General features: G+C 36.5%; 1 non-coding gene across 1 annotated transcript; it reads left to right on the plus strand.

The window, feature by feature from the left end:
* Positions 1-3,873: 3,873 nt before the first annotated feature.
* LOC145629625 (small nucleolar RNA R71) lies at positions 3,874-3,980 on the plus strand. The gene has a single exon (XR_014111787.1). It is a non-coding gene; the product is annotated as a small nucleolar RNA R71 (small nucleolar RNA).
* The last annotated feature ends 5,573 nt before the right edge of the window (positions 3,981-9,553 follow it).

Below are 9,553 nucleotides of genomic sequence, written 5' to 3' on the forward strand. Positions count from 1 at the left end.
AATACACCAATGGGGTGTCTGCTCACTGTCCGGTCGTACCCACCCCAACTCCTCAAAATACCTAGCAGTTATATAGGTATCTGGTCCACAGTTGGTCAGTTGGTGGGGTCCATCCTCAACAAAACCGACCTTTTTCACTGCTATTCTAGTGATAAGGCCTCCTATACGAATGGGGGTGCGAGATTGGGTACTGGCCGTGGCATGTCTGCTCAGATGGTGAATAATATACCTACCTATGTTCAATTTCCCAAACCCATACACATAGTGACCTATAACAGCTAGCTCGTTAGTTTGGGCGTTATGGGGCTCGTTCCTACCTAAAAATCACAAACCCGCAAATCTTTGCCAGATTTTTGGGATATGGTGATGAATAGGTTTGGTACTAGCATGTTGGGGGTCGGGAGTAGGCAAACCAGTCAGAGCAAAATAAATGTCACCCATTTTATAGTCAGCATGCCATTGGTGAGGTAACTCATAATTTAATTCAAACAATTTACAAAATTCCACATAAGTTAAACTAATATTCCTATTGTTCAACCTAAAAATTAAATTCGGTCCATTTCTACTATTTATGACTTTCAAAGAAGACATGAATTCACAAGTTAATTCTCGGTATGTAGGATAATGCATATCAACGAATTTTCTCATGCCTATGTCATTTAAAAACCGTTTCACAAAATCATACAAACCAAACAATTCTAAAGTAGGGCGGTGTAACCACCGTGAAGGAATTACTTCGCGCCCGACTAGGTGTTCTAGCCGCTCCTTTTGCTCTTGGCTAGCAATACGGATCGTCGGCCAGTACGGGAGGTGCAAATCCGGGTCATACTCCTCCCTCGAGCTAGAACTCCTACCGAAAATAGACCGAGCCCTCTTTGAAGCCATGGTAAAAATGGGTATGTAAATTTATTTGAATGGAATTCGAAAATTTTGATATAGAAATGTAGAGGATGAAGAGGGGGTTAAAAATATGTAAAAAGTTTTGAATTTGGTTGAGGAATGAAGGAGAAAACTTAGAGAGAAGTTAGAGGAAATTTGAGTTTTAGAGAAAGAAAGTTATGGAGCAAAGAAGAAATGAAGGAAGAAAGAAGGGAGACGAAGAAAAAGACCCGGAATATAAGCGCGCCCGGTCGGGTGATCTGGGCTATTTGACATATCTCGTTCTCGCGCCCGGTCGGGCGCCATACCGCCCGGTCGGGCGATCTGACCCGAATTTCCTTCAACTCTCGCGCCCGGTCGGGCGGCCTTCGCCCGATCGGGCGATCTGACGCCCAGATTTTTGCCTCTTCTCGCGCCGGGTCGGGCGAGATTCGCTCGGTCGGGCGAGATTCGCACGGTCGGGCGATATTCGTCCGGTCGGGTGAGGCGGACAAATATGTCCGTATACGACGAGTTTCGCGCCCGGTCGGGCGCCCATCGCCCGGTCGGGCAAAAATACTCGATTTTTAATCTAGCTCTCGCGCCCGGTCGGGCAAGCTTCGCCCAGTCGGGCAAGCTTCGCCCAGTCGGGCCCGAGGCCAATTGTCGATTTTATTTGCTTTCTTCTTTTCTTCAATTTTTGCTAACTCTTTTCCTTCAAAACTGTACAAAAACTCATAAAACTCATTAAATTCCCTCATCTCTCCTCTCATAAGAAAAAGAAAGAAAAACTAGTCTAAAAAGCATTAAAAATACAGGTTGCCTCCCGCAAAGCGCTGGTTTATCTAGGTCCCGCACGACCTTCTTACCAAATACAAGAACTAGGATCCTTGGCCTAACGCTTGATCGGGTGGTTTCTCACCCGGTCGAGCATTGTTTAGGCTACAGCGCGGCTTCCTGACATAGCCTGTGGGACGCCAATTTACCTTATCTGATGGATCCTCCTTGACTCGGATTTGGGGCTCTTCAATGCTACGCACTAAAGATCTTTCTTTGATCGAGGGTTGCTTCGAATTGTCATTGCATTCAACACTTGCAACACGATCTGGCGGAACACTTACTGCAGGCTCAATTTGCACAACTTGCTTGATTGATTCCACCTTTTCATCCTCAAAACCAAGACCGACAGTGCAGAGGGCTCTTTCTATTGCATCGACTTCCTTCTGCCATTTGTCTATCTCATCTGAAAGGGATGCAACACAAGATACCGCCTCCAAGGGATCTTTTTTAAGAGCTTGGGGCTTGTTAGAATAATTATGAACCACATTAACACTAAAGCACTTCTCTTCTATCATGGGGCTTTTAGGGGTATTATTAAGATTAAAAATAATTTTATCATCCCCTACTGATAGTGTTAACTTGCCACTTCTCACATCTATGATTGCTCCTGCAGTGTTGAGGAATGGTCTACCCAAAATAATTGGGGTTTGCATATCCTCAGCCATATCAAGAACAACAAATTCAACGGGTATATAAAATTTACCTACTCTAACGGGGACATCCTCTAAAACACCTAAGGGGTATTTAAAAGAACGGTCGGCCATTTGTAGAGTAATATTAGTAGATTTTAATTTACCCATATTCAACTTGGAACACACAGATAATGACATAACACTAACGCTAGCACCCAAATCACACAATGCATTATCAATCATTAGATTGCCAATATGACAAGGGATAGAAAAACTACCCGAATCTTTTAATTTATTTGGAGATTTACTCTGAAGTACGACACTACACTCTGCAGTGAAAGCTACTGTCTCTACCTCACTAATAGTCCTTTTTTTGTCAATATTTCTTTCATAAATTTTGCAAATGAAGGAATTTGTGTGATTAATTCAGTGAAAGGAACTGTTACCTTCAAATCTTTTACCATCTCCAAGAACTTACCAAACTGCTTATCCAAGTTTGTCTTCAAATGACGATTGGGGAATGGAAGTTTGATAACTGGCTGTGGAGCATTATTGCTCTTATCTAGAGTGGCCACCTTCTCTGGAGTCGTACCCTGCAATGCAAAGTTAGATATATTAGTACTATGCTTTAGCCCTGCAGGGCTATTAGCTACATTGTCTGGTTTAACAAAATCAAGATTAGCATTATTTAATAAAACAGGTTCATCAACTCTGGGCATAGGGGGCCCTTCATAGTTTGAACCACTCCTTAGAGTAATTGCATAGGCTTGATCCGTAGGCCTGGTCGGCTGTGCTGGCAGAGCTCCCTGTTGGCAGGCTTGTAGAGTAGCGAAAAGTTGCGCAATTTGATTATCTACAATTTTATTATGTGCTAGAATTGAATCAATTTGTGCATCTCTACTCTCCATGTGCTTCTTCATATTAACTAGCATCACTCTATTTCTACCAAAGAGGGGTCGGAAGATGAGGAGGGTTGTTGTGGTTGGTTTTTTCTGGCTAGCATTGGGATGGTAATATTTCTGCTGCTGTTGCTGTGGCGCCTGCGGTTCTTGTGGTGGTGGATTTTGAACATTAGTACTCCGGTAGGAAAGGTACAGATGGTTCCGGTACCCAGGATTGTAGGTGTTAGAGTATGGGTTGTTCTGCCTATAAGCTTGAAAGGCATTAACTTGCTCCACGGGACTCCTGCAATCTTGTTCCCAATGACCTATAATTCCACAATTTTCACAGAAAGCCTCGTTAGCATTATTATTAATTGCAGAAACATTAGCTACATTAGCAGTGCTAAGATTATCTAATTTTTTGGCAGATAGAGGTCAATTGAGCTTGCAAAAAGGATACAGAGTTAACACTATGCTTCCCCTTGTTAGCAAAGCCTCTAGGATTCCCATATTGGGAATTATGTATCGCCATATCTTCGATAACCTGACCTGTATCATCAACATTAAGATTCAAAAATCTCCCTCTAGCTGCAGAATCTAAAATTATTCTAGATGAATTTCCAATGCCATTGTAAAAGGCTTAGATTAACTGCCATTGTGCTAAATTATGATGGGGGCATTCTCTTTGTAGGTCCTTGAACCTCTCCCAAGCCTCATATAAAGATTCATCGGCTTCTTGGGCAAAGTTTTGAATTGCACTCCGTAGTACGACTGTTCTCTCTGCAGGATAATACTTGTTATAAAAATTCAAAACAAGAGTTTCCCAGTCAGTTATACCAAGTGCAGTTCTATTTAAGCCATTAAACCACAATTTAGCTTTTCCAGTTAAAGAGAAGGGAAAGAGGATCTCCCTGATTTGGTCTTGTGTGACCCCGGCTTGCCTGATGGTATTACAATATTGACAATAGTCGGCAATGTGAAGATTTGGGTCTTCACCCTTGGCTCCACTGAATTGCTTCCTCTCTATCATCGTTATAAATTGAGGTTTAACTTCAAATTGTACCCCATCAAGAGCCGGAGTGGGAGTGAGATGTGGAAAATCTGTAAGCTTTGGTTGTGAGTAATCACTAAGCTTCTTTAGAGCCGTCATCTCTGATTCTGGATCTGATGATACCTCTAAATCGCTAAAACCAGTTGGAGGATCTCGGTGATTATTATTATCACCAGAGTCCGCCAGGATTTGCTTGTAAAGGTTTTTCTGTCTATGGAAGGAACGTTCGATCTCAGGATCGAATGGGATGTACCCTGATCTGGAACACCTGGGCATAAAAAAAAAAAAAAAAAAAAAAAAAAAAAAAAAAAAAAAAAACTAAAAGCAAATATGAGATTTGCCTCAAAGAACTAACGTTCTCTAAGACAAAAGGAAATAACCTAGACTACAAAAATAATTAGAAATAAAAATAAATCCGTTTCCCCGGCAACGGCGCCCAATTTGATAGGGTAAAGTCGTATCCCCAAATCAAAAGTAATTCCTAAATCCTCTAACTAATGTAGATAAGGAAGTAGGGTCGTATCCACAGAGAAACGAGTCTTTCTATTCCTAATAAACTAATGTAATCTAAATTATAAAGTAACCAATATATGAATTTTAATATGAAACTAAACTACGAAGATTAAGAGTAGGGAGAAAACAATGAATAAAGGGATCTAGGGCATAGGTTCACCAATAAATAATATTCCAGGGTAGAATATAATAATCATTCATCAATGCATACATTAATCAGATTATAAAGGGCTTTCGCTACGTATTACAATCACACAATTAATTTACCGGTATTAAATCTCATCTTTCGAATCTTAACTTAACCATTTATAAATTAACCTTCCTATTGAAACTAGACCTAAACATCAATTCTCATCTGTCGAATCTCGAATCAATATTATCAAACTCATGCATACAAGATCAGGCCTAATCTAGTCACAGAGCATTAAATCAATCAATAGGAAATTAATCTAGCATTGACAATTAACAACAATAAATTACCCCTTCATATTATTTATGGATCCCCATAAACCTTAGAAATAAAACTACTCACACATAATAAAAACTAAACTAATCAAAGCAATAAGGTAATACATGATCAAAAGAATAAAATAAACAACTAAGATTAAGAGAAGAGAAATAGTTACCAAAATAAATGTGGAATTAAGAATAAAGTTGAGAACAAAAGTATAAGAGAAAGAAACTAATCTAAAAGCTAAGTAGAGAGAGAAAATCTAAAAGAGAAGGTAAAAAAAGATTCTAAAATCGTTTTACGGAGAGGTATTTATACTCCGTATGAATCCTAAACTAAAACAAACTTAAACGACAAAATTAACTCCTAATAATAACACGCGCCCGATCGGGCGAGGCACCACCCGATCGGGCGCGCCTTTTTGTTTATCAGTACACTTCTCGCGCCTGGCCGGGCGCGTCACCGGGCGCCGACCTTTGCTTCTCTCGCCCGGCCGGGCGCGCCTCCGGGCGCCAGCCTTTTTGGCCGAGCGGCTCTCTTGGGCCACTAATTGGACTACGATTGGGCTCCAATTCTTCGGGCCAATCTGGGTTTCCTCTTCGGGTCTTGAATACTCGGTCCAAATGCCCCGGTATCACACATACCGAGCCCCTTAATCACCGGTTCGATGGCTCTAACCGGCCCTGGGCTATAAAAACTGGTCATGCTTCTCCAGTGATCGTATTTGCTATATAAAATCTTGGGAGAATGCTCCAAAAGTGCAAATCCCTGCAAAAGTCAACCAAATCTACGAAAACACTAGAAAACACCAATTAGTAATAAAAGTGGCTCTAAAGAGCCAAAAACACTACTAATTATGACCAAGGGACGAGGGTAAAATACTATATAAAATAGACACATCACAGGCCTGCGCGCCCGCGCAAGGGGACTGCACGCCTGCGCAGCAGGGCAGCGTGCCCGCGCTCTTTTGGGTTTCTTCGGATCTTCTCGCGGCTTCATGCGTTTGCTAAGGTCTTCGAGTGAAAGCGCAATATGATGATGATGAACACTAAGAGTGGAATTCCCGAAAAGCACTTGACAATGGGTTCAACACCCCATCTTAATGAGAACACGGCTTGAGAGCGCAAGAGCTAGAACTTGGAGAATCAACTTCCTTGCATCTTGAACTTTCCAATTGCCATGAGCTTGCTCCAAAAGCGTCTCCCACCTTAGGAAATCACCAATATCAAGACCCGGACCTCGTACAATACCTACAACCACGAAAATAGAGCAAATAAAAGAGAATAGAGTAGAAAAACCAACAAAATGCACAAAAGCTACATTAAGAGAGGAAAGGTAAAACCAAGACCAAATGCATAAAACTAGGCATTTATTGAGCATGAAAGCTATGAAAAGAGGAAGAAAACAACCTACTCATCAATTGGGTGCCATTTATGACACCCATCAGCATTGAATTTGAAAACAAACAAAATAATTTTCTCTTTTAAAATTTTGCTCTTCTATATGAATTTATCAAACTAAATTTGTAGAGAACAAAACTAGTTTTTTATGAGTTTTAACCAATTCTTTTGAAATAAATTATCCTCAATGAACCCAACATCTCCTTCCATGTAAGTTCTCCCATTTATTATTTTCAACATCAATGATACATGATTCAAGTAAAGATACATCTAATAAATTTTAAGACAAAATTTGCCAAGATAAAATGTTAATTGAATAACATTTTATTTATAATTATTGGAAATGTATAGATTTCGATGCTATATAACTATTTAAGGAATAAAATTTGGACAAATAATATACGACAAAATAATAAGGAATTTTTGTTTAATGAAAATTAAAGACTGTTAAATGAAAAATGACTTTTGGAGCAATCAAGTTGATAATATAACTACCTTCATCCCTTAAAGGTTGTTTTGTTTAAGTTTTCACTATCTTCAAGTAGCATCTTAAATGGTAAACATCTCTATTTTTATGTTTATATTTAAGAAAAATTGCTAAAAAAAATGTACATTGAAATGAATCCAAAAATATTTCAAATGACAATAATGTAATTTATAGATTAATTGAAATACATGATAATTTTTTACCCTAACCTTTCAGTGGAGAAATATTTCAAGGTTGAAGAAGTGTGTACCCTTTTATACCTAATTGAGTATCAGGGACGCATTGGATTGACTACTAATTAACTTTAAGTCTATAGCACTAATTTTTACTTAACAGTTCTATTTACTACTAATAATTTTTTCTCTACTTAATTTTTTTTTTTTTGGTTTTGTATACGAGGCTCTAGTTTGGTTTTGTTTATCTCCATAATTTAATTTTTTTTTCTTTTCAATGATTCTCTATAAATATTTTTTTTTTGCTAAAGTATGATTTATCTTACTTAATTTAAATTATTCATGTCAATTAAACCGACTTTTATTAGCTGTTTTAATTCACTTCATGATATATGTTATATGTAATTTGGAGATATGATTTTTCCTAAAAAAAATTACCATATGTTGAAGTTTAATTATTTTTACTAGTTAAAATATATGTTTATAAATTAAAGTTTATTTATTTCAAAAATATTTTTTCATACAAAGAGAATGAGACGTTAGTTTGAAAGAAATGTTTTGTGTACATGAAGAGTATATATCATTAAATCCTACATTAAAAGTTTTACAGATTTCTGTTTTGGGATTAGTGATGAGGCTTTGGTATGATTTTATTTATTTTTTAAATCACGCTTAGCCTTCACAAATAATACGACAATGTACTTTTCCCTTTTTCACATGTTATTATAATTTTAAATTTAATTTAGAGATAATTAACACATGTATGTGTGTTGTCTTAAATTATATAAAGGAAAACTACATCAAGCAATAAAGAGAATTCTTATGGATTATTAGCTATTACTATCAACCACTATGTTCCTAGATTCAAATCAATAACAAAGAAAACCAAGGAAAGATTATGAAGATATGGATCCTACATGTGATTACTTTTCTCTTAAGTATGCAATTTGTTTAAGACAATTGGCTTGACAACGTGAGATTGTTGATAACAAAAAAATAAAATAAAATGAATGAATAAAAACTTGTCATAAAAGGAGTTAAGTAAAGTGAAACAGATTAAAAACATATAGTGAGTAGACCTTAAAAATGTTTTTATTATCCACACATACTCCCTCAAATATAAATATAAACAAAAGACAAACCAAAATTTTTAAACATGTGTGAAACCATGATACTAAGAAATGTTAAAGTAGTCCAACCTATCTTTCATCATTAGAGAACAAAATTGATAAGATTGGGTCTAGTCTACACATGTCTTTCACCCTTATTAAAAAATCACAATATTTTTATGGGATCTTGTTTTGGAATAAAAAAACTTAAATTTAGATTTAGGGTTACTAATTATTTGGTGTATTTTATTTTTTCTCCATTTTGTGTTTTGAGTTAGTACAAGGGCAAGGTTGGTAATTTCAATTTACTAGTGGAGAAAAACATTTATTGCACCATGAAAGACGAATCACATATTTACTTTTGGATATTTGACTTTAACCACCTATAAGAAAAACTAAGATTATTTATTACAACCAAAACTCATAAAATTTTTAAAAATCAAACTTATCAGAGTTTTTGTTTACAACAAAAAAATTAAAAATAATAATTTGCCACAATTGTAAAGCTTGATTATAAAAATAAAATTAGAATTGACCATTTTTACTAGGTTCTTTTACGAGGTTGTGAGCTCAAATTGTCGAGGTTGATTCTAGTTATTTAGGGGGTGGGGAGAGGAATAGGGTGATTTCGAGGTGGAGGGTAGTGAAAGGTTGGTTTTAGGTGGAGAAAAAGGAAGGAGACGGATTTCAATGTTGGCCTAGGTTGGGAAAAAGGTGTTTAGAGATTAAGGGTACAGGGTGCCGACGTTAAGGTATTTAGATTGATTTTTTTAGGTTTCCTTTTTTTTTCACCCAATAGATTAGTGACACATGGATAGGTGGGCTCTATTAATGGATTCTTGGATGGAATCTGTTGAGTGGTCGCTAAACAAGTTATTAGGTTTAGTTTTTGCAGTAAAACAAAATTTTTGGAAGTGTGTGTAATAAAAAAAAATTGATTTTTTTTTTGGTGTTAAAAATAAAAATTTCTCCTTTTTATTAAATAAGTTAGTAATAAAATCCTATATAATAGAACAATATAATTAAATAAAAAATGTACCAATTTAATTTGACTAATTCTTAACTTAATAACTTCATATTATTTGGTTAAAAATTATTATGCATTTTCCTTATAACGATATTTTGACTAAAAATTTGAAACAATATTAGAAAAAATAA

This window comes from Chenopodium album, chromosome 4, assembly GCF_948465745.1.
Source record: "Chenopodium album chromosome 4, dcCheAlbu1.1, whole genome shotgun sequence".
Classification (NCBI taxonomy): domain Eukaryota; kingdom Viridiplantae; phylum Streptophyta; class Magnoliopsida; order Caryophyllales; family Amaranthaceae; genus Chenopodium; species Chenopodium album.